The sequence below is a fragment of the Typopeltis vanoorti genome, chromosome 2, assembly GCF_054136105.1.
Source record: "Typopeltis vanoorti isolate ZY-2024b chromosome 2, IOZ_Tvanoo_1.0, whole genome shotgun sequence".
NCBI lineage: Eukaryota > Metazoa > Arthropoda > Arachnida > Uropygi > Thelyphonidae > Typopeltis > Typopeltis vanoorti.
In genome coordinates, this window is record NC_143550.1 from 48,610,635 (window position 1) to 48,635,364 (window position 24,730).

A 24,730-nucleotide genomic window follows, 5' to 3' on the forward strand; every position below is an offset into this window, starting at 1 on the left:
GGACAGCATCTCTGACTCTACAGCGAACAAAGAATTTGCCAAAGTTAAAATCCAGCACCAGAAGAAATTTCAACAATGCGTTGCTATGCAGCGTCCTCAATTACATCAAGATGGCATCATTGTGAAGTTATCATCGGTAACCTTAACCAAAAGCAGCCACGAGTGCATTAAATTGGGGACACAAGTTTGCCGCTACTCCTAAAGAAGTTCCAAAAGCCAAAATAATGGCTTCAGTTGAACTCGGGATATATACAACCTACCTCCAGCAATAGCTAGTAATATTCAGTTAGATGTGGCCAACATCCTAGTCCATTCTAAGCCTCCCAAAAATAATATCCCACATAAAGAAATCATGGCTCTAAAGAGCTACACAATAATAACCATATTACCATAACCAAATCAGACAAAGGAAACGCAACTGTGGTGATGGTAAATCAAAAAAAAAAAAAAAAAACAGTCAACAAATTCAAAGGCTTGAATTTATTGACTGTTTCTTTGGGCCAGGAAATGACTTTGTTCAATAATTTGCACACCTTATTCTTTTGTGAGTTGGTGGGATCCCAATCTATAATTTGGTATGCATGCACTTCTCCAAGTCAACATCCCAAATTATAGATTGGGATCCCACCAACTCACAAAAGAATAAGGTGTGCAAATTATTGAACAAAGTCATTTCCTGGCCTAAAGAAACAGTCAACAAATTCAAGCCTTTCCACGTTAAAACACCCAGGATATATGGAGCTCCAAAAATTCACAAACGAGGTACACCTTTACGCCCTATTGTAGATAGTATAAACAGTCCTACATATAAACTTGCTAAATATTTAGCCAAACTACTAGCCACTTTCACAAACAATTCTCCCTCTTTTGTTAAAAATTCTACACACCTAAAAAGTATTTTAGAAAACCACACCTTAAAAAGTTCAGACTTAATGGTGAGTTTTGATATCACCTCACTATTCAAGAATGTACCATTAACTTCTTCTTCTTCTGCAGCTTTTCCCACTTAAGTAGGGTTGCTGTTTGTGGTGAGTCTCCTCCACAACTTCTTGTATTGGGCTGTAGCCATATCCAAGTTCTTCATCCTCAAGTCCTCCTTCACCACTTCTTTGGCCGTCCACACTTCCTCTTCCCCTGCACATCCATCTGCATGACCTTTCTTCCCGCATACTCTTCCTCCCTCCTCACGTGACCAAACCATCTCAACTTTGCCTCCTGTATTTTTGCTCCTAAGTTCGTAACTTTCACCGTTTCCCCTTACATAGTCATTTCTCAGATGATCCTTTCTGGTCACACTGCACATCCACCTAAGCATTCTCATTTCCGCTACCTCCATCCTGCTGATGTTATTTTTCCTCAGGGCCACAATTTCCAAAGCATATGTCATAGTTGGTCTCACTACTGTCCTGTAAATTTTGCCTTTTAGATTGATTGGCACCCTCTTATCACATAGCACTCCATCCATTTCTCTCCAGTTCCTCCATCCTGCATCCCACTTCCTTCTCAGCCTCACCATCGTCTTTTATTGTTGAACCTAAGTATCTAAAGTCACTGACCTTCCTGATGACATTTCCTTCCAGCTCCAGATCTGCCATCCACTTTGCAACACATATACTCGGTCTTACTTCTGCTCAGTCTCATACCTCTCTCTTCCAGTACTTTCCTCCAACTTTCCAGTTTGGCTGCCACTTCTTCTCTTGATTCTGCACACAGCACGATGTCATCTGCATACAACATTTTTAGTGCATCTAAATAGCCAGTACCCAAAAATCCACTTTATAATGGAACTAGAAACCAATGACTGTCTGCTCTTCCTGGACATACTAATTGCACATCTTCCAGAAGATTCCTTATCATTCTCAGTTTATAGAAAACTCACACATACAGAGAGATATTTACACAATCATGCCATCACCCTTCTCAACAATATGGTATCTTAAAAACACTAACCCATAGAGCTAAAGCAATTTGTTCCAATGACGTTGCTCTCACTGCTGAGCTTTCTCACCTATGTTACACCTTCCTGACCAATGGCTATAATCCCCATAAGATAGATAAAATACTAAATGCTCCCCAAAAATCCCTCCCACTGTCTACCACAGAAGACTACAACAAAACTGTCACATCCCATATATTAAAGGCACATCTGAAAATATATCTATAGTGCTTAACAAACACCAACTACACACCGTATTTAAACCTTATGTGAAATTAGCAACTCTCATCCGTTCACCTAAGGACAGATTCTCTCCGTTATCACATTCAGGAGTCTAAGAAGTGCCCTGTTCTTGTCATCGAGCCTACTATGAACAGACAGGAAGAACTGTGGACATCCGCCTCAGTGAACACAATATATATATATATGGCATTTTCGCTATGGCAAGTCAGGTCTAGCAGACCATGCTTTGGATATCCCCCCCCGCACACAGGATCAATTGGAAAATATATATATATATGGCATTTTCGCTATGGCAAGTCAGGTCTAGCAGACCATGCTTTGGATATCCCCCCCCCTGCACACAGGATCAATTGGAAAAAAAAACAATAAGTGCTGCACAAAAGCTTTTACAAGTCAGAGATGTTGTTCCTGGAATCAACAGAAGTCTTGAAACATACTCCAAACCTCAACAAGTATGGCTGTATAAATCTACCAAAGATTTGGGAGACAGTCACCATAAGACCAAATTAATACCTACTTTCTCTCTCATTTTTTTTTTCCAACTTAAATGGCACCTAATCAGGACTTTAGTCCTTGTGTTGCACACTACAATTACTCATACTAGGCCCACTGTTAAACTAGATTGCGGTTGTCTCGCTATTGTAACAAACTTTGTTTGTGTGCTCTGAAGATGCTGGCTAGAATACCAGTGAAATATTAGCAATTAAGTCAATACATAGTTATTTTCTTTTCAATCTGTGTTTGCATCTATACCATTAAAATCCAATCAACATATTTGATGAACACATAAGCCTTTCCACATTGTAGACCATTTCTAAACTCACTAGGATGCCTGAAGTTTTGATAAAATGTAAAATAGAACTACCAGATTTCAAAGATATTTTATTTTGCTAAGTTGGAGGTTGTGAAATCTCTCGCATTTACAATGCATGGAACTTCTGGTTTATGGATTTTTGGTTTTTCCATAAATTCTTGGGATATCTTGATGTTAGAGTTTTCTTCAGTGCTTCTGGCCAATTTTTATTCACCGTTCTTGTAGTATTTGCTATGTAGGCCAGACAGGACGATTGGGAAAGATTGAATATCAGAACATGTAAAAGATGGGGGAAAGAAACGGAAGTATAGATCAGGATTAGCCTTCCACACAACCAATAGAAATCAACGAGTATTTTGGCAAAAAATAAAAAGGCCATATATCCATAATATGAAGGATATGAGGCCATAAAAATGCCCCATATCCCTCCCCCCCCCCAACACACACACAGTGAAACAAAAACCAAGGTTTAATCCTACAACAAGTGCGGTCTGCATTCATCAGAAACCTAATAACTGTGCATATGGAATAACGACATGTATTCCTCAGAACATGATAGCAACAGCTAGCTTTGTTTGAACACTTGTATATTATTTAATCCTCGTGTTTTTTGTCACGCTCATTATAAAGTAATTTCAGGTAATATGGAATACCATTTTACAAATACAATGACATTTTGTATTAACTGAAGTTTCTCCATGTCATCGGTTCCCAACCAGTGGTATACGTACCACGGGGGGTACGTGCTGGCCGTTCAGGGGTACATGAAAAATAATCAGTAATGAAGGAAAAACAAGTAAAGTGAACAATTTTACATTAAGATAGGCAATGAACAAAAGTGTCAGTATTTAAAAACAGCTATTGTAAAAACAAGGGGTACAATTTATAGAAATGGGTTTAAAAGGGGTACACTAAGTGGAAAAAGGTTGAGAACCACTGCTCTATGTGTGTTTGACTGTCAAAGTTGGTGAAAAAAAAACTGTCGCATGTAATTGGTCTTTCTAGTTTTTTATACCAAGTCTTTTACCTATAATGATGCAAGTCCTTATGATACTTATTGGGTTTTTTTGGTTAGTTTAATAAAATCTAATTCTTGTTAGCAAACATGATCTCCATATCCATACTGGTAGTCAAACAAACATTTGCTAAACCATAAGATATAATATTAGACTTCATTATTTTTGCTTCTTGGCTAAAAACATTTATCCTTTCTTGTAACAATTGCCAAATGAAGCTTTGCTCGTTTCTTCTCTACTTAAAATTTATACAGTAACCAAGAATTCACATGGAAAATACAACTTTCAAGCATAGATTTCATGGCATATAGGGCCTTTTACCTTTCATAGTTACTGCTCAGTCTCGATGAGAACCAATGGTTTGAGACAACCTTCATGTCAGTGAAAAACCCAAAAGCACTTATAATACATTTGTACATTATTTATGGCCTCTAGGCAGAATTCATGATCTTTTCTTTTTAGCTACATATTATCAAAACAACCTTGCATGCCAAAGACTGTATCTCATTTGTTCTTAGTTAATTTTGAAATTTTTTTGCAAGTTCCAAAGGTAAAACACTGATCCATCACCTGGCCATAAAAGAATAATGAATATTTATTATCCTTTTGCTATATTTCCATATAATATCCACATTCTTTATTTTGAGTTGCCCATATTTATGGCTTCTTATTTATTGCAAAAATTCTGTGCTGAAAAAACGATTTACCCAAATATTACACACAGTGCTTAAAACGCTATTTAATAGCAAATTAAAACAATACATATCTGAGAAGTAAACACTTCGAGCATTAAGTTTAGTTCAAACACCTATCAGTATATGCACTGATATACTTAAGGATTCAATCTGAAGAATATAAATAGGAAACACTGAAATCTGTACAAAATAAAACCAAAGTACTGTAGAATGGTGCCTTAAAATGCTTTTAAAATCATGAGATATTTTCTTGAGATAAGAAATTGGTTATTAAATAGTGAATAGTTTTTACTATAACCTAGTAATTTATGGTAGTTTGAATAATACATAATTTATTGTAATTTGGTGGTAATTTAAATAGCATTCCCTGAACTGATTTTTTATATGAAATTTCTATTTTAGAATGTAGGTAGCGCAATTAACATCTATTAATTTTTTGTACACTAATTTTTGTGTTTTGTGGAACACTGTTATTTTTCTTACTGCTTCTAAAAATCAGAATAAGTATTATCAGTACAAAGATGGTGACTTTAATTATGGCATTACAGACTGGGAATGACAAGTTAGCATCTAAAAGTAAAGAAAATGAATTCCTTGAGTTTTTGAGAGAAAACTACCTCAGACAGTATGTAACAAAGGGCATGCAAGGATTGAAGTTCTTGCATTTGATCATATCATCAGGAGATGTCATTATAAATGAGGTGTCAAATCTCTCTCTCTCTTTCTTCATGGCTGGGTGAAGATGACCATGAAGTAATTAATTGGGTGGTTGCCAGCCATGTTAAGACTTTTATGAAGAAAGGATATATGTGGAGCTACAATGCTAGTGGTTATAAAAAGCTGAGGAGACAGTTGTAACATGGAATGAGGAGATGGTGGAAAGATTAATGCTGCTTAGTGCTATTCAAAAATGATCTACTTAAAGCAATGTATAAATGTATTCCACTGGTCAGGTGTGAAATGGATGGATGGATGAATGAATGAATGAAGAGATTAAACATGCAATATAGAAAGAAAACGCATTATGGAGGCAGCAAAAGATGAATAGTAATAATTAATTAGTTCTATAAAAAGTGCAAAGAACAGGAAAGGAGGTGATTTGTTGGTATGAGTAGCAAAAGTGCAGTATGAGCAGCAGTTGGCAAATGAAGAAAAAAAAAACCTAAGGAGTTCTTTCAGTATGTAACCAGCAGAAAAAGAATGTTTATGCAAAGATGACACTGACTGCTGAAAATGGTAAAAGGATAACCACTGCAGGATATTACATGGGCAGTTCATAAAGGTATTTCATCCTTGTGAATGTGACATGATGGTAAGTTTCAGTGCAGTGGAAAGGGAGGAGAAAAGACTGACTGTATGTCAATAGGAGTTATGTGTGGAATGAAGTAAACTTGATGTCTTTAATGCTGTGGAACTTGATGATATATCACCACGTAATTTGAGGGAATATGACATCTGCCTTGACACACTTGTTTAATATAAGTCTTACACTGGGTGAAGTTCCAAAGGAGTGGAAGGAAGGCAAAATTGTACTGCTTCATAAGAGAGGAGGCAGAACTTAAGCTTCAAATTATAGGCATGCGTGTGAGTGAGATGTCACACACAGAGGTTAGTGCAAACCAGAATCCAGAACTGGGTTGACAATAGTGACATTCTCTTTGATGGATAGCATGGCTAAAAGAAGGTCATGTTTTAGCAATCTGCTTACTTATTACAATAAGGTGGCAGGTGCATTGGACAAGGGAGATGCATACACAAAAGTACTGTTTTTGATTGATTGCCACGTGATAAGTTGATAGTTAAACTAGAAAGAATGGGATTGGATATTAGATTAGCTATCTAATAGATATCAGCAAGTTATGTATTGGGGAAGCAATATCTTAGAAAAGGAAAGTCACTAGTGCTGTGCCTCAAGGATCTGCTTTAGGGTCATTGTTGTTTGATCTGTATGTTAATAATACTGGGGAATGTTTGAATGGGGATATTCCGTTGTTTGCATATGATTCAAAGTTGGGAAGAACTATGAGAAGTAGAGCAGCAGATATTACGGCTTTACAAGAGGACTTAAATAGACAGCGAATGGGAGGGGAGATGCCAGTTCAATTTTGAAAATTGTAAGGTTTTAAAATTCAAAAAACAAAGATGAGATGTTGAGTATACACTTGGTGGAATATATTGGAGGATGTTAAGGAAATAAGAGATCTTGGGATGATGATGAATGGGGATCTAAAATTTAGAGGACGCATCGCTAATGTTGTGAGGACACCATAATGAAACCTCAATGATCTGGAGGACTGACAACAATGACATTCTCTTTGATGGATGGTACTATATAAGGCTTTGATTAGGAAACCTATGGACTACTGTGCACAAATTTGGTCACCTGGTTTTCGATAGGATTGAGAGATACTGGAAATTGTCTAGCAGCAATAGACTAAGTCTGGTCTCTGGAACATTGAGTATGAAAAAAGGTTGAGAAGATTCAATTTACAGAATCTAGTGGATAGGAGGAAAAGGGATGTGACAGAGATGTACAAGTCAGTAAGGGGTTCTTATAAAATTAACGAAGGTTTTTGCATGCAGAGTGGTGAATGATTAGAATGCATTGCTTGAGAATGTGGTGTCTGCAGAGAATTATATTGAAGGCACAATATAATGAGTTGTGTATGTGTGTGCGCACATGCATGAGACAGAGGGGACTTCTGAAGATGAGTCTGACTCCATGAAGGTCTGAGGATAATAAGAGAAAACATCATGGGAGTTGACTTTCTGAATTCTCCTTAAATGACTCATGTTAGATCATACCATTTATTTGATCCATAAGTGTCTCTAGAACTGAGCTTACGTGGTATCTGCCAGGGCCACATTTATACTTTTGGAGGCCCGAGGTGCAACATCATTATGAGGCCCTCAAAAATAAGCATTTTGTTAGTTTATTAAAAATAAAAGTCAACGTTTCCATAATAACTCATTTTAATAACACAATAAAACATTGGTATACATATATTTGCATTTTTTTAAAATTTAAATAAAAAAATTAATAAATAAGTTTTTTTTCTGGCTTTGGTTTTAGCAAATATATCTATAATGTCATCATAATTGATTGAGTCCATTACATCTGATTCAATGCAAAATGACAGGTCACTTGTTTTATTTTGGTGCAAGTTGCTTCTTAAATAATTTTTTATTCATTTCAACATTGAAAATGAGCGTTCAGCATTTGCATTTGAAATAGGCATCGTCAAAAATATTTTTAAAATTGTTTCTACATTCGTAAAAGTAGACCTTAACCCATCGTTTATAAATTTGTACATATTTTTAATTGAAGAATTTTCTTCCTTTATCATTGCTTAACTTCATCAATAAATTTTTCTGGATCAATATCAGTCCCATAAGTTTGTAAAATTTTATCAATACTAGTCTTGTACTTATCTTGATCTATATCTTCCTTCAAAAAAATGTCAAACATATCTAATATGTCGAAATAGCTTTTGTTCTTTCATTAATTTCCAAAATTAGCTTATCGCAAATGACATTAAAAGTGTTCACAGCGAAATTTTCTTTCCCATGTAATATAATCTCATTGTTCGATTGTGAAAATTTGTCACTCATTTTTTTTTCCTTTTTTAACTCTTTCCTTTTCATCTTTAAATTTTGTCTCATCTGTTAATAAATTCGCTTCTTCATTTACAGCAGCAAAACTATTTCTTATATCAAAAATAAAACAAACTAAAGAGTGTAACAAATTATTAGCTAAAAACAAATCCATATCGGGATCTTGTAGAGATTTACTAGTAGCATTTATTCGTTGTAAAATTTTGTCCCACATAACTGTTAAAAATGACGTTTCTGGTTTGTCAAAATGTTCAGCCAATGATGACTCTCTAATTTAGAAATAGGTTTTTCATGAGGAGAAATGGATAGTTCAAGTAATGCATCTTTAATTTGTTTATATCCACGTTTCAAAGCCAATATAGCGTCAGCTCTTGCAGACCACCTCGTTTCACTTAGTCTTTTAACTGTTAAAGATTTTTTTCTAAATGTTTAAGGAGTATACCCCATCTTCTTGTTGAAGATGAAAAGTAATTATATACATTTTGAATAAAACAAAAATATTGCACTGCTTCCGGACAAGATTCCGCAGCATAGTTGCCAATTAAATTTAAGGAATGACTAGAGCATGGTATATAATGTGCAGAGAGACTACGTTTTTTCAGCCTAGCTTGTAAACCTGTATAGATATCATTCATATTGGCAGCGGTATCATAGCTTTGCCCTCTGCACATTTTTATATCCAAAGATAATAATTCTTCTAATTTTTTTAATACTACCTCTTCTAAATATAAGGAATTATGTTGTGTAATTCTGATGAACCCAATAAATGTTTCTCTAATATCAGAATTTGCGGCAACATACCTAAATATCATAGCTAGTTGGTCATTATTTGGCAATGTCTGCCGTTGAATCGAGTATTATTGCAAAATAAGCAGCTTCCTTAATTTCTGATATCAATATATCAGAAATTTGTATTGGCGATTAAAATAATTAGCAAAAAAATTGATAGTGACATTGATCTTCCAAAGTGATACAATATGAAGTGAAGAAATTATGAAAGGATTTCTTATTTTACGCTGGCATTAAAAACTATAATTATACGATAAAAACAAGCAGCAAAATGAATATAACGCATAGGTATTTAGTCTGATATAACTTAGATTCCGGTTACCGAGCAAACGGCAAGCAACTGCGTTTCTTGCTATAGGCCACAGAACGTAGCTACTACGTACGCCAGGTAATGTAGTTAAGTGTTCTTTTCAGCATGAAGGATTATCGCTAATGGACATAATGGTCAAACTACACTTCTTATCCATGTTCTTTCAGCAGGTGGACAGAATATTATCCAGGTTTGCTGAACATGTATATACGTCCAGCAAAGAAATGGTACGCTTACATACATGAATTTTATGGAATACAGGAGTTCCTGTTAGTTTTATATTCTAAGGAAAGAACAATGTATTTGAAATGGAAGCCTCACAAATTTTCAGCAGCCTCTAGTTTTTATATTATGAATTTAATATTTAAAAATAAGTATTTTATTTTGCAACTATAACTACGCTGTTTTTTTTATTGTTCTTTGTGAGGAGTAAGGTTTTAAAATGAGGCCCCCCCATCTTGCACCTCATGGTTAATGCAATGTGGCCCTGGTATCTGCACAATGATATTCATACTTATTGGTCTTTTTAATATATTTCTTGTGTTGCATAATAAAAGTTAAAAACCAATACCAGAAAACAGTTTTTATTATATTCTTTTATAGTGCCATTTATGCAACAACTGCTGGATGCTGATACAAATGCTGGAGGCATACCAGTGGTTAAAGTGCAAAGCATACAGATATTTTTATTAACATTAAATCCCAACACTCACAGTCGGATAGACATGCTTAGGTGTTGAATATTATTCAGAAATTATTTTAACAGTAATACCAAACCAACTAAATTATAAAAAAGATGTTTACTAACTGGCCTATATTTTTCTGGATTTCAAACCAGCATCTTCAGAGCACATTACACATTACAGTTAACACATGACAACAAGTAAGTGAAACATCTCAAATTGTAATGGACAAAAGATCTAAAGTCCTAATTTGGTACCCTCTAATATTCTAAAAAAGAAGTATTACAGCTATGTAGAAGTTGATCTTAAGATAACAATATCCCAAATTTTTGGCAAATTAATGCAACCAGTTTTTTTTTTTTTTTTTTTTATGTTCTCTAAGGAGGATGTTAACAGATCTTCCTGTCTGTCCATAGTAAGCCAAGCCACAGTCACAGTGAACTTCCTACATTTCAGAGGAGTGTAGGAAGTTCAATGTGACTGTGGCTTGGCCTCATAAGGATAAACTCAGGGGATGGAGTTTATCCTTATGAGAGTGGATCAGAGTTGCTAATTTAACACGTGGTTTTGAATGTGTTAAAGGTACTGCCCACCTCTTAAAACATACAAGAACAAAACACCATTATTCCTATTCCCTATATCTGAGGTACATCTGAAAAGATAGCCAAAGTACTAATAAAATATAACCTTCACAGATGCTGGTTTGAAATCCAGTGAAATATAAACTAATTAATAAACATTGTTTTTATAATTGAGTTGGTTTGGCATTGTAAGTGTGTTAAAATAAGTTATTAACTCACAGTGGGAGGTCCCAATGTTACACAGAAACTCATCAAATTTAATCATTTTAGTACATTACTTTCTCTCTCAGGCAACATATTCCACTGACCCCCCCCCCATTGTCCATTGCAAAGAACTGCTGATTTCTAGGGATGACATCTTGTTCCACCTCTCTTTCTCTATGAAAAATCTTTTCCACATTTAACTGGTGTTAACCTCTTTACTTATATGTCCTGCTGATATCACTGCTTTTCCTATTCACAAGTCTCTGCAAATAACGTTCCCTCAGTTTGTTTTAATACCCAACATTCCAGAGATCCAACAATGCCTTATTCCATCTCCTCTGGACCCCTCTCCAATATATCCTCATCCACTTTAAATAAGTGATCCAATCTGAGTGGTCATAATCTCTTTACTTCTATATGTCAAGTTGCAACACCCCATCTTTGCCATCATCTGTTATGTGCATTCACAATGTTTGCAAAGGTCTACCATCACTCCCAAATCCCTCATCTCCTTCAAATCCTCACCAACTGATACTCTACATCCCATCTTTGCCTACTAAATTTCAAGAATTACAATTTAATTAATTAACAATGCATTAGTAACAACAATTAATTAGCAGTTCCACACCTGCACATTCACACAATCTATTCAAATTCTCCTGTAAAACCACATATGCTCTACTTCTCTCCAACTTTGTATTATCTGCAAATAACTGCATATCTCCAATTAAATCACTTCTAGTATCACCAGTAGGTTAATGATAGAATGATTTAACTGGAGATATGCCTCCCCCCCCACACTCACCTAATGCAGAAGGAATGAGTTAACTCTTCTGAGATACCAGTATCCCCTATATACAACTTGCAGATATCAGTTGTTGTCTTGTCCTTTGAAGAGTCTTAGATGTTTCCATGTGCTCCTTGAACTACTTTGACTATGTCGATGATTTTGTTTATATAGAGCTGTTGTTCAGGATTAGGATCTATTTCTTGCAAGGCTGCTGTAATTGCTGGACAAGTAAAGATGTGAGTGGGTATCAGTTCAGTATTGGGGCAGTTGTTGCAGTTTCTATATGTTCTCGTATCATCTGTACTGATCTTCATTCCTCTATAGTGTCCTGTTCGTAGTCTTGCTATCATGGTGGTGGTCTTTCTGTCAGCATTGATTTCAGGAATTTGATGTTGTATCACTGATTTCAGTGGAATTAGTTTAGCTTTTGCTAGTACATTAGCATCAGCAAGGGTTATCATGCGAGTTCTTGGTTGAGTTCTCTGGCCTCTTTTGCTAATTTATCAGCTGCTTCATTGTAATCAATGCCTACATGAGCAGGAATCCATTGTAAAATGCAACTTTTTCCTAAACACTTTAGTTGATTTAAGAGTTTATGGATGTCTTGTGTGAGCTTGGTATTGCCATTTTTTATTGCCTCCATAGCTGATCTTGAGTCACTGTAAATTATAATTCCCTCAGATTGTTGGGATGATGATAATTTTAAGTAGGCTTCGAGTGCTTTATTTATTGTGTAAAATTTGCTGGTAAAATTGGAAGCAATTCTCCCAGATCCAACTTTTATTGAAAGTTTTTCACCTTTCAGGAGTAGAAGGAGAACACCAGCACCTTCATTAATCATATTGGTGTCTGACGATCCATCGGTATAATAAATAACCTGTTTAGAGGATGAAATAAGGTTGATAGTATTTAGGCCTTTTTCTTGGAGCATTTCTTTTGATTCTTTTTTTGTACAGAGTTTGGTAAGGTTTAGATTTATGGAGGTTAAGGACTGGAAAATAGAGGTTCTTTGTTTATGTGGGCATTTAGCTGATCAAGACCTATTTCCTTCCTGATAGTGTCATCATATTGTAAAGTTAATGATTTGTGAAGTCTGCATTTTTGATTCCAATGTTCATAAGTTTTTAGGGAGATATGATCGCTTTGGTAGCTTCTGATATTATTTTATGAATTTTATGCTGGCAAATTTTCATCTGTCCTCCAGCAGATCGAGCCCACATTCCTGTTGGGCTCTGATGTTGTTAGTGGATGAGAATGCACCAATGATAATCTTGAATACTTTTGCTTGTATTTTGTCTAATTTTTCCTTTACTGATGAGGCCGAAGGTGACCAGATAGCTGCATATTCCATTATTGGCCTTATTAGTAAAGTGTAAGTGGTTTGAGGATTTTTAGCTTTGCACCCCAATTTATTCCACAAAGCCTTTTCAGTATATTTAATTTTTTTAGAGCTCTGTTGGAAGTGTTAGAGATGTGTTGTGTAAAACATAATTCCTGATCAAGCGTAATACCAAGGTATTTTGGATTTACAACTTTTTCAATTAGATTGTTGTTGATCATGACTTTGGGATTGTAGGAATGTCTATTTTTCCTGTCTGTACTAAAGGAGCTTAGTTTTGTTTTGTCTGGGTTGATTTTCAGTTTAAGTTCATCTGAACGTTTTTCTAATCCTCTCATAGATTTGTTTAGAATCTCCTCTGATTCTTTGATTTTAGCACTAGTGTGCCAGATGGCTATATCATCTGCGTAGCAAGCTACTTTTGTGTCTTCTGTAAGGTAGGAATGAATGTTATTGACATATAAAAGGAATAGTAAGGGACTGAGTACTGAGCCCTGAGGAACACCAGCTCAGGTTCTCCGCTCTCTTGATATTGCTGCATTGATTCTAACCTTGATCTTTCTTCCTCTAATGAAATCAGCAATTCAGATTAAAGCATTTCCTCTAATTCCAATATCATGTACTGTTTGTATTAATTTTTTGATCCAAACACGATCGAAAGCAGCAGTCATATCAAGGAATATTGGCAGTTTTCTTTTTTTGTTGGTTTTTCCTGAAATGAATCTATTATTGTTTGGCAGAAGTGGAATAACTGATCTGTTGTCGAATGACGGGTTCTATAGGCAGTTTGGTAGTAGTTAATTTTCTTATTTTTTTGTCAGCCAGTGCATGAGCCTGGAGTGTATGATTCTTTCAGTAATTTTACAGAGTATGCTAGTTAATGCGATAGGTCTATAGCTTTGACATTCTGCAGCATTTTTGTCGGGTTTCAGGATGGGTACAATAACTGATTTTTTCCATTCTTTTGGAAGTTTGCCTGTTCGCCAAGAGGTATTGAGAATGTCCAGAAGTTGTTCTTTGGCATTTTTGCCAAGGTGTTTGACCATATGACCAAAGACAAGATCATTACCAGGAGATTTGTTAGGTGCAGTTTTCTCGATTGATGAATTTAGTTCACTTAGCGTAAATTCTTCGGAGAAGATATCATTAGTTTGGTATGTTCTTGCTTGTTTTAGTATTTTACTTGTGAGTTTATTGAGGGTCTTGTCCTTTCTGTTATACTGAAGTTTGGAGTTGTTTGAATAGGTTTTTGCCAGTGTGTTTGCAATTTCTTGATCTGTGATAGCTCATTTCCCAGCATTTATGATGTAGTTTGTTTTCTGTTGGTTCTCTTCTTTGATATTGTTGTCTAGGATTCTAATGATGTTCCAGTATTGGCTGTCTTTTATTGGGTTCAGGTTACTGCAAAGCTCTGCCCATTTCTCTTGTTTGCACTTCCAAATTTCCTGCTCTATTTTGTGTGTTATGTCCATTAATTTCCTTCTGGATTCATCAGTTTTATTAATTCTGAATTGTTATTGATATTGTCTCTTTCTGTAATCATTGAATCAATATTGTGATCTTTCCAGTATGGTATCCAGGTATTTTTCCATTTGCCTCTTGGTATCGTTGCTTTGGCAGCTTTATTGATGTGTAAAGTAAGGATTTGCAATTTTCTGTCAAGGTTTCCAGTGACAGGTTCATCTTGACAGAGGCTCTCCAGGATTTGAGTAAACCTTGTCCAGTCGGCTTTTCTGAAGTTCCATGTCCTTTTGATTTGCTATTCTTGATCAATCTTGAAGTTTAGTGTTGTTATTATGGGTCTGTGGTCACTGATGGTATTTCCCAAAATTTTCCACTTGATGCAAAGCTATAATTAATAGCTGTGATGTCAATAGCAGATTCAGTTCCTGTAGTTTTAGAAAGATAGGTGCTCTGTCCATTGTTAATTGTTGGAAGTTCCAAATCTGTAAAGAGGTCTTCCAATTGTTGACCTTTATGGTCTAAATCGGGGGAGCCCCACGTTGAGCTTTTTGCATTTAGGTCACCAAGTATGATGGTTGTATCAGTTGGAGCTTAGCTTAGCTTTTCAATGATGTCTGTATCAATATTTGTATTATCAGGGTGGTAGACATTTGTGATTGAAATAGAATGGTTTGGTAGGTATATTTCAAGAGCTTGAGCTTCTGCTGAATTGTTATTATTTAAATATTGATTTAGAGTGATTTCTTTGAATTTGATTTCTGGAGTCTTCAAAAGGATAGCAAGCCCGCCACCTGCTCTTTCCTCTCTATCCTTCGTAAGAACTGTGTATCCTTTGATGCTGAAGTTTAGATTTTTGTTCAGTTTTGTTTCTTGTAGACAAGCAATATGGATATTGTTTTTGTAAATCATGTATTTAAGTTCATCCATTTTTCTCTCAGTACCATTGATATTGAGTTGCAAAATGTTAATATGATCCTCGTAGCATATTTATCATCAGGAGCCCGGACTGCAGCCCCGGACATGGTAGCATTGGTTGATTTCTTTCTATGACTCTTCATTGGAAAATTGGATGCCGTTGCCACATTAGTCACCTTGAAATCGGACCTTAAGAAATTTGGGCAAAATCTTCAAGGGTACAGGAGGGTGGGGGCACAAGGAGGTGTGGTCAGACTTTTCCTCCCCCTGGCTGATACCAGTCTGACAGCCAATTGCCTATCCAACTCAATAACCTATTAACTAATCCCACATCTTCCAATTTAGCTATCAATTTGTCACATGGCAATCTAACATTCAACTGTTTATGTTATTGATAAGGCTTACGGTCAACAGTAGGCTATCAGTAGTTGGGTTTTTGGGGAGCCTAAAGTTATATGTGGATTTTTGATTGTGCAGGGGATCGGAGCCCTTAACCCCCACATTGTTCAAGGATCAAACTGTACTCAGATTTTATAAAGGTTTTTGATAGATTGCCACACCACAAGTTGATAACTAAACTAAAGTAGATGCGATTAGATGATAGTGAGTTGGATAGGCAACTGGCTCTCAGATAGGTATCAGTAAGTTGCATATGGAGATACAGTATCCCAGAAGAGGAAAGTAATTAGTGCTATGCCACAGAGGTCTGTTTTATGACCATTGTTATTTGTATATGAATGATACTGGAATGAGTTTAAGCCATGATATACAACTGTTTGCAGATGATGCAAAACTGGTGAGGTTGATGAGAAATCAAGCAGATGTTGTGGCCTTACATGAGCACTTGAACAGACTGTATGAGTGGGCAACAGTATGGAACTGTCAGTTCCATAGTGCTTTTGCAAAGTGTAAGGTTCTGAAATTTGATAGGCAACAATGAAATGCAAAGTGCATGGTGGGGAAATGTTTGGAGGAAGTTAAGGAGAACAGAGACCTTTTGCAAACAAGGATTTAAAGTTCTGAGGTCACAATGCATGAGTTGTTAAATCATTATATCAGATTATGGCAATGATGTGGAGGACTTTAATGTGCAGAAATAAAGAAGTTTCGGTTTTCATTCATATAAGGTCTTGGTCAGGCCTCATATGGATTACTGTGCATATATTCGGTCCCCTGGTTTTCAGGGCGATGAGGATATACTAGAAAGGATCCAGAGGAGACTGACTAAGGGGTAACTGGTTTTTGGCTGTGGGATATGAAGACATTGAGGGAATGCAGTTTGCAAAGATTTAAGGAGAAAAAGAGGGGATATGATTGAGACATTTAAGTTGGTAAAGGGTTGTTATCAGGTTAACGTGGAAGAAATTTTTCACAGAATATGAGGAGGTAAAACAAGGGGACATCTCTGGAAGCTGTATAAGGAGGTTGTGAGCAGGGAATAAGGAATAGGTTCTTTGCATGGAGAGTGGTTGGTGAGTGGAATATGTTGCTTGACAATGCAGTGAATGCAGATACATTGAATGGATTTAAAGTACGGGTTGATGGGCTTTGTATGTAACAGTGTGCACCTCCCATATGAAGTATTTTGACTCCATGGAAGTATGATGTTAATAATGATAATAATAATTTTTTTTAATTGAACTGTTATTTATCAGGTCTTTGATTTGATCACCTCTAACACTTCCAGCTTATAAGCACTCCTAAATCCACCTATAATGTATTTCACTGGATATTTCCCCTCATTTTTTGCTTCAAACACTTGTTTTCTCAAATCATCACTGAGTTTATGTGCTCATATACCATGTTAGATTAGCTCTGCTTATGCATTTTTGAATATTAATAATGTAAAAGATCTTTTCTGATATCTTTATTTATAATACAGTCATTGATGCTACTGTTCACTACTTTCATTTTCCACAAGAAATTCTCATATCTGCAGTCTACAGTCTCTAACCCATTGTTTATTTCTAACTCAAACTGTTATGTATATACATTAAAACTAATTTAAATGCTTTATAGTCTCTCTAGATAACATAATCTGCTTCATTATGCCAATAATCTAAAAATCTTGCACAAAAATGAACTTTTCATGGTTGACTTGTCAAATGAAGTGCATGACTAATTTATGTTATTATTGTTATACATTTCAAAACAACTACTGTTAGAAGTGTTTAGTTGAGTTTCTTTCTTATTCCATATAACTAAATTTGACTGGCTTTACTTTTTCTGCATCTGTCTCTATATTTATTTGCCATCTTCACTAAAACCTATGCCTAAATAGCTAAAATGTGTAATGCAATCTTCGTAACGACACCATGACCCTGTTAAGGATAGGTCCTATCTTAGGAACAGCTCATATTTTTATAATAAATGTCACATTCTACAACAAAAAAACTGCTGGTTATAACTCATGTTGAGAGTTTAATAGAAATGAAGCACAACATAATGCTTTAATTACTCCAAGAATTTGATTTTGTCATAAAGATGTAATCAGGAATGTATTATAAAACTGTAATATGCACACCGAAAACACAAGGGAAGTGAAAATGTGGTATCTCCTTGGGCTGCAGTCCAAGAAGGATGCTTCTAGGGTTGTAATCTTATAGTACATTAGTACTGTGTGTGAGCTAAGAATTCTTTTTTCTATTTTTATTAATTTTTCTATTTTATTTTGTATTTTTATTTACTTTTTTTTTTTTTTTTTACATAATCCAGAAACCCTTCTAGAGAACTTTTTTGAACCTTCGAGTTTTAGAGAACCTTCTAGAGAACATCGCAAACAATGTGAGGCATTGTTTGCGATTGTTGGTCTCCAACTGTGGAAGAACCCCAGGCGAAGCAAGGTTACGGTGCATGGTGCATGTGGAAATGGGTTGAACTGTCCCATTGTTGTAATGGTGGGTGAGCTGTGTGGCTGTTGCATGTCATTGCTGAGATACCAGTCATTACACCTGATGCTCACCTTTGGGATCAACCACCCATGGCTAACCCATGTCAGCCCTTCAGCTGGATGTCTGTTTATGGTTAATCCAATCCTTGTACACCCTTGGTACAGGAGCAAAAACAAGTGCGGCTCTTTTTGAAATACTGTCACCTACCCTCAAGGCCACAACCATCTCTCCACAGTCAAATTGGTCCGGAATTCAAGGTTTTATCATATATATAGTTCAACGAATAAAAAAACACGGCTTACTTGGTTAAGTCCCAAATTTGCAGCCTATCCTCATTCGTTCAGTATTTTAGTAACAGGGCACACCATAGAAAGGTGACTACTGGATACATGGACAAAAGTCCCAGTTAATTCTCCACATTTGTTACAGAGGAATGTGGGTATTGACTAGTATGTCTCCTTTCAATTATTTAGCTTTGGCTCTTAAGCAACCAGAGAAGAGATAAAAATTTATATTCCTATATCTCTGCACATCCAAAGTATTTTATTGCTGCTTTCCTTTATTCTACATGCAGGGTCGGTGCTACCATTTAGGCAAACTAGATTTAGGTCCCTTCATGGCTTGTGCCCTAGGCAACCACCTAGGGTGCAAGCCATGAAGGGGGCGCACAACTTCAAGCTATGCTTTATTCATACTTTACTAAAATATCAAAATTAAATAGTGATATATGATTTAGGTATCGATTCTTTTTCCTTATCCCTCACACTATTTTACTATTTAACTCTTGGTTCTTTTTTGTTCCTTACCTAAATGATTTGAACTTACTGCTATTTAAAATTCAGTTAAGATAAATATTTTAAGACGTTAACATTTTAAAATATTAAATTTCGGTATTTTATAACTTTTTTTTTTGTAAATGAATTATAACAGAGAATTTTCAAATTAATTAAAAAATAAAATAAAAAAAAGCCCTATTAATTTAACCTGAAAGACAATTTTATTTTGTTTAATGTCAATTAGAAACATTTTGGTTTATGAAATAATGGGCGCACTTGTAAACTTTGCCTGGGGCGCAAAATAACCTGGCACCGACAGTGTCTACATGCTATTGCTGGTAAAGTGAAAAAAGAAGATCATTAATTTTGAGAAGCACTTCATCTTCCATTCACTTATTAGGCTGATCATATTGTGGTTTAAATACATTCTCTGCAGACACCACACTCTCAGATAATGCATTCCAATCATTCACCACTCTCTATGCTAAAAACTTGTTTCTCACTCCTTTGTTCACATCCTCCTTATACAGCTTCCAGGGATGATCTCTGGTTCTCCCACCATTCTATGAAAAACCTCAACATCAATCTGATGAGAATCAGATTGATGTTGAGGTTTTCCCTTACCAATTTATACATCTCTATCATATCCACTCTCTTCTTATCACTAAACTCTGTAAATTGCATCTTCTCAGCCTTTCTTCATACCAGTGGTGGCCAGTGAAAATTTTAAGTGGGTGCTGCATATACAAAAAAAAAAAAAAAAAAAAAACTTTATTTTCCTAATCAGTAATGAATTTATTAATAAATAAATTTACAATAAAAGTTTCGTATCAATAGCAATGACAAGTGCAAACGAATATCAGCGTTAGATTGCAGTGCATTTGTTTCGTGTAACGATAATTGAAAAAATATAATTCTTTTCATATTTTTAACAGTGAAACTTGTTATAATTCAGTCTTGTATCTGTAATAAATAAATAATTATATGTTATTTTAACAAAATAAAATAAGATTTACAAAAAATAGTTAACCAGGCACACGCACCAATAATAAACGTTTCATATCTCACAGAAATAAGGTGCGTAAGCTTACTAAAAATACACTGTCGTTTGAGCAGTTACAGTTGGGAATGATGTAACGTGCAACGACAAAGAGCAAACGGATATCGGCATTAGATCGCAGTGCATGCATTTGTTTTGTAATCTAAAGTGTTAATCGAACAATTCCAATTATTAACTATTCAATCAATGTCAAAACATAAGCTGTAACCTTTAACATATTGTACTGCATTTATATAATGTTATAAGCATTGTTATTATTTATACACACAAACAAAATTTAATTTTTTCATTTTTTTCCTTGGGGGTGCTGCAGTGTCACAGTGTTTATGTATGGGCCACCACTACTTCATACTCAATGTTCCACAGACAAGAAACCACCTATGTTAATTGCCTCTGGACTCTTTCCAGTACCTCTCCATCCTTTTGAAAACCAGGTGATCAAATCTGTGTACAATAGTACTAGGCAGCCTAATCAAGGGAATTTATACAGTGGAACCATAATCTCCTTACTTCTACAAGTCAATGTCCTCTGCATCAGTGCCAGCATTCTGGTGTCCTTACAATTTTAGCAATCTGTCCTCTAAATTTTAGATATCTCTCTCTCTCTCTCTCTCTCTCTCTCTCCACCATCACTCCCAGATCTATTTTCTTCACCAAATGTATACTCTACATCTCATCTCATCTTTGTTTTCCAAATTTTAAAACCTTATACTTTGCAACATTGAACTGCAATCCCCACTCCCATGCCCATTCACTCAGTCTTCAAGTGAAGCCAATCCTTCAATTGAAGGATTGACTACACCAAAACAAGAAGACTTCAAATTCAGATATCATATGTAATGTAATACACACAGTAAGAAAGTGCAACAACTTGGTAGATGCATCCAAAGCTAGTATATTATTTTGTGTGCATTTTTATAGAAATCTGATTCATGTTCACCTCATCTGAAGGTCAGGTGAACATGGCACTGAACACATGTGAAGTGTATAAGCTTGTGTATATAAAATAACTATGTTATATACACAATTAAATTAAATAAGTGAATTTTTATCCATCATTCTTACATACCATATAGTTTGAACATGATAATCAGCAAGCTGTGTACTGGTTATCTGGTTAGTCTGTTTTGCAAGTAAGGAGGAAGGACAAAAGCTTTTGTAAGATTCAAGCTCAATTGAAAAGCTCTTATAAATACAGTAGGTTTCCACTTTTAAGATCTCACTGGTTCACTGGAAGATGTCATTATGTGAGCTGTTGTAAATCTAATCCTAATTTCTCACAGACTCAATGTCATGAACAGAAGTTATTACTTCCTGAAAATACAGTTTGAACTCTATATTATGTTATAACATAATATAATATAAACGTTTTGTGTATTCTCTAATTATTGTAGAACTGTGGAACAAAGAACAATTAGCACACGTTTCATCTATTTTATTCCAGATTCCTAAAGGCTAAAAATTCCATGCTTCTCTAATGTTATCACTTTTGGCTTCTTTAAGGATTTTATATTCCCAAATTTGCTTTTCCTTTTTCCAGACAATTTTTGATAACAAAAATATGTAATGTACTGTAAATAATTTTAAACTAATTTTACAATAAATGAAGAGTGAGGCAAATTACAACAGTTCATTTTAACCATAGGCTTCTCCTCTGCACTTACGAAGTGATCAAGGCATAACAACTGACTAATGATTTTTTAAAACACAAATATGTATGCAATATTTTGTGATGTAAAACTCATTCACTGAACAAAAAATAAACTATGTTAATTCAGTTATTAGAATCATTCATATTAATTAAAATGTTTTATTCTCAGTTGGTCAGCAATCTTGGATAGAAGGATATGCATCTCAACTGCCTCATTTCCATGGTCTGGTCCATACAGTCATAGCGAAAATTTTTTGCCCATAGTAAAAGGGGGATTGTAAAGCAGGGAATCCACTATATTCCTCTCATCCCAGATGAAATTACATCAACTCATCTATATCTTAGTCTTCCTCTAGTTCTTTTTCCTGCCATGTTTGATCTTTCATTACTAATTCTATTTACATAAGACCATATAAATAAAAACTGCATTTTTTAATTATCTGTAAGACTGTTTTATGCCTTTTAGAAATCAATAAGTATAATACTAATTTCTAAAAGATATATATAATTCATATAATTTGTACAAGCAAAAATTATTTTGTAGTATTGATAAGACAGTCTCGCTAAAGAATGTGAACAAACTTAGTTCCTTCTAGTTTGATGAAGATAACAAAATATGCATTGTATTGGTATTTTGCCATGACTGCTTTTAATTAAAAATAAGCTACCTAAGCATCTACCATTTTGAATTTAATTTAAATTAAACAGTAGAACAGTTGAAACCATTATATCATGATGACATGTGATGGAAGTAACACGAGGATTTTGAATGTTGGATTTGGTGATATCGTCACAGGAGGTATTGGTTTCAAAGGTAGTCAAACAGGAAAAATTGTCATCAAGAAGGTATATATGTTGAACTATAAGGTGGGTGATTATGAGAAACTCTGTAGTCAACTAGCAGGAATACATTGGGTTGAAGAGTTATGCAGAAAAATGTTGACAGTATATGAGAAATGATAAGACAGCATCTGACACATGCAATGCATAACCACATACTAAGATCATCATCTGGAGCATATACAAATATACAGGACAAGCTGAGTTACACAACATACAGTAAGCTAGAGAAACAATGATTTGATCATAGGTTATTCTATTGGCATGACCTCTAGTGAAAAAAAAATTAAATTATTTAGAAACTACATCAAGCTAAATTCTATTTATGATAACATGAATCCAATATATACACATAAACTCCTACCACCAGCCAACGCAAAAACTAGGTGTCATTAATACTCTAAAAAACAGGGCTCTGAAGGTCTGCTCCAGTGAACATCCACTGAAAGACAAATTTAAAGTTATCAGCAATACTTTCCAAAAAAATGGTTACAGCCAAAACACTATTAACAAAATTCTCTACAAGACCTCAATAAAAAACAAAGACAAACCAGACCACAATAAAATTATAACCATTCCTTATATTAAAAAGCTTACTCAACTCATCCAAAAACCCACTCCCTTCGCTGGCCCATCCTGAAGTATACCATATTTATTGCACCTGTAACCAGTGGTGAGCTATAAGGGGCTTGTGGAGGGCTTGCCAGAGCCCTTTGTTAAATTTTTCTCAAATTTGCGAGCTCCTTGTTCTTGTTTACTTTTTTATTTTTTCAAAAAAAAAACAAACATAATTTTTTGAAATATATTAAGTGAAACTCATCATACGCTAACCTAACAAAGTGATTTTATTAAATAAAATATTATAGTTACTGTTACTACCATTTTTACAAATAAGAATTCATTTTTGGTAATCGCATATAAATAAATAGGACTATAAAATAATGCCCCTTGATTGGTACCGTTGATTATCACTTGAAGTATTAGAACAAAGAGAAATATAACGTACTTCAATATTATTGTGTTTAGATAATATTTATTTATTATTTATAGATTGTTTGTCATAAAACTTCTATCGCACACAAAAGAAATTTATTTTGTTTATAAAAAATGCGGAATATTTCATATGTGTGATTATAAAAGATTTTATTCTTATTATATTGTATTTTGATAGTAAAAAGATGTTTTCTTATGTAAGATAAATTAATACAGATGATTGCATGCAAATATTTCATGTTTACATCATGAAATATTGGTTTAAAAATGATAGCCTTTACAGGTTGTCCTTTCATACTTTTTGATTGGCATTTGTACACAAGCTGTATTAATAAAAGTTTTTGTGTGAAATATGGCTTTTTTTGCTCAATGATGCGAGCCCTATGTTAAAATTTCCATGGCTCACCACTGCCTGTAACATATGATATAAAGGGGAACAGGATGCACAATTCCTATCAGACAAAAAGAACATAAACGACACATTAAATATAATAATTATGGTGAAGCTAGCCTTTCTGATCATACCCTGAACACCTTACACATAATTGACTGGAAAAGCACTAGTTGTCTACATCACACAAAAACATGGTATGAATGCAAATTTAAGTAAGCCTGTGAGATTATTATTAACCACCCAAATCTCAACAATAATGATGGTTTAAGAATCCCAAACATATGGAAGGCACATATTCAACTCACGGAACCTTCCTCTCTAATATATAGGGAAACAGGACACACAATTCCTATCAGACAAAAAGAACATAAACGACACATTAAATATAATAATTATGGTGAAGCTGGCCTTTCTGATCATACCCTGAACACCTTACACATAATTGACTGGAAAAGCACAGATTATTATCAACCACCCAAATCTCAACAATAATGATGGTTTAAAAATCCCAAACATATGGAAGGCACATATTCAACTCACAGAACCATCCTCTCTAAGAGTAACTAAACAGGACTGTAGTTAATCCAAGATCCTAAATCAAAAATAACAATTATAATGCTAAAAATAGGACATCACTGTTACTGAAAGAAAACTATTTATAAGAAAGAATGTTTATTAAAGAACACATACGTCCACAGTAATAACTTTTAATTAATAAATAAGGTACAGAT

General features: G+C 34.8%; 1 protein-coding gene across 4 annotated transcripts in view; it reads right to left on the minus strand.

The window, feature by feature from the left end:
* Csas (CMP-sialic acid synthase) overlaps positions 1-24,730 on the minus strand; it is a 104,926-nt gene that overhangs the window by 18,862 nt on the left and 61,334 nt on the right. The window contains exon 6 of one of the 4 annotated variants that reach the window (XM_090411252.1): positions 19,905-20,024. The exons of 1 other annotated variant lie outside the window; for it this stretch is intronic. The gene's annotated coding sequence lies outside the window, so the exon portion shown is untranslated. Of the gene's footprint in view, positions 1-19,904; positions 20,025-21,631; positions 22,167-22,450; positions 23,055-24,730 lie in introns of those variants that run through there. 2 more of the 4 variants (XM_090411243.1, XM_090411234.1) reach the window with 2 other exon arrangements.